This window comes from Glycine max, chromosome 2 (genome assembly GCF_000004515.6).
Source record: "Glycine max cultivar Williams 82 chromosome 2, Glycine_max_v4.0, whole genome shotgun sequence".
Classification (NCBI taxonomy): domain Eukaryota; kingdom Viridiplantae; phylum Streptophyta; class Magnoliopsida; order Fabales; family Fabaceae; genus Glycine; species Glycine max.
This window is the reverse complement of record NC_016089.4, coordinates 44,771,209-44,773,079: the sequence shown is the minus strand read 5'-3', so window position 1 is coordinate 44,773,079 and position 1,871 is coordinate 44,771,209.

Below are 1,871 nucleotides of genomic sequence, written 5' to 3'. Positions count from 1 at the left end.
ACTTTACCCTCATGGATTTAGAATAAATAATTATGTTACCTAACTTCAATTGGAATCCTTATCATGTCAATTTCATCTTTTAATCTCTTTAGCTCTTTACATCAGGTATAGGTTACCATGGTCAAGTAAATAAATTTGTATATGATAGTCAATTTTTTTTAGACAGATAGATCTAAGAACATAATATTGAACGATTAAATAGTTTTTCTTTTAAAATCTTGTGTAATGGTTAAATGCTTTTTAATAGTCTTAAGATTTTTTACTTGTTTGATACTTCGTTGTTATTATTTATTTAATTGTAAACTATTTACATAATTGTGTTTCATAAATTTTTCCATTCATTGTGATATTTGACTATTTTTCTTTGTGCACCAAACACAAAGAAATAAACTTGTCCATCGCAGGCGCCTCTATAATGTTTAGGATAATTTGAAATTGTATTTTCCCTTTCATGGAATTAGAAGCGCATAAAGTACTCGAAGGAAACCAAATTAAGAGAGTGGATGTTTGCAACTTGTGTTTCTTATTCAAAAATCAAAATCAACGGTAAAATGTTTGGCAAATGGTTATTAGTTATAAAATATGTGAGTTGGATATGCTACTTCTTTCAGTCAATCCGTGCAGTATCTTTTTCAAGGTGCTAAGTGCTAACATTATATTTTACCTCTTTCTCTATTTATTAAAGGTTCTGTTAAGGAGGGATTCATAAGGGGTGGCCGAGGACTAGTGATACTATTTATCATCGGATAGAATTTAGTTTTGATATCATGTTAAAGTACAATAAAAATATTTGAAAAATCTTCTTAAAAATCAGTTTATACAGGGATGACTTACTTAATTATATAAACATTTATTATATTCGTTAATCACTCGATGTGAGACTCTCAGCTATATATAAATCTTTCACTTTATTTAGGCTAGGATGTTACAACACTTTCTAATTATGTGTTGACACTTCACGTGCTATTGTGCTAATGATCTCGAGTTTAAAAAATAGACGTGTATAGTTGGGGCACGGATTCTCTCATGACTTATTGGTTGAGCCATTGATGATAGGCTAGGATGTTACAACACTTTCTAATTATGTGTTGACACTTCACGTGCTATTGTGCTAATGATCTCGAGTTTAAAAAATAGACGTGTATAGTTGGGGCACGGATTCTCTCATGACTTATTGGTTGAGCCATTGATGATTGGTGAACATGGTATTGAGAGTTAGTCTTAAAGGTCCAAGAAAAAGTTGGTGTGCCAGCTATCTTATTAATATGCTATTTCTTGCAAGACAACTTGATGATATCAACCTGGACTCATTTCAATACCTAATGGTACTTGAAATCTATATTAGAAATGGTTAAACGAGGTAGATTACTTTTTTAATTAACTTTTCTAAGTGATTGCATTTTTTTATTAATATTTAAAGAAAATAATTATTTTGATAATTTTAAGTTTTTTTTTAAATTTAGCTAAAATAAATTTGTATGACTTAGGGCCTCACATTAGCTAAAATATATGAACGGAGTGACGGACATGGACCAAAAAGCTCAAGATCTTTTGAAAAATATTATTAATGTTGATTAAGTTTACTTTATTTTTTTTCAAGACATCAACTTCTTATGAACCATTAATTATAACTCATAATATTTTTAAATGAAAATCATTTTTAATCCTTAGAGGCTGACAATGTTAATAAAAAGGGTAACATATCTAAAGAAAATATACATGTGACTAATGCTGATAGTACCGCGTCATTATTTTTGTTATCATATGCTTCTAAGGACTAAAAATAATTTTTTTGAAATTGTAAGAACTAAAATGACTTTTTTAATGTGGAGAAAAAATGGATTTATTCCAAAATTTAGAAATTAAAAACA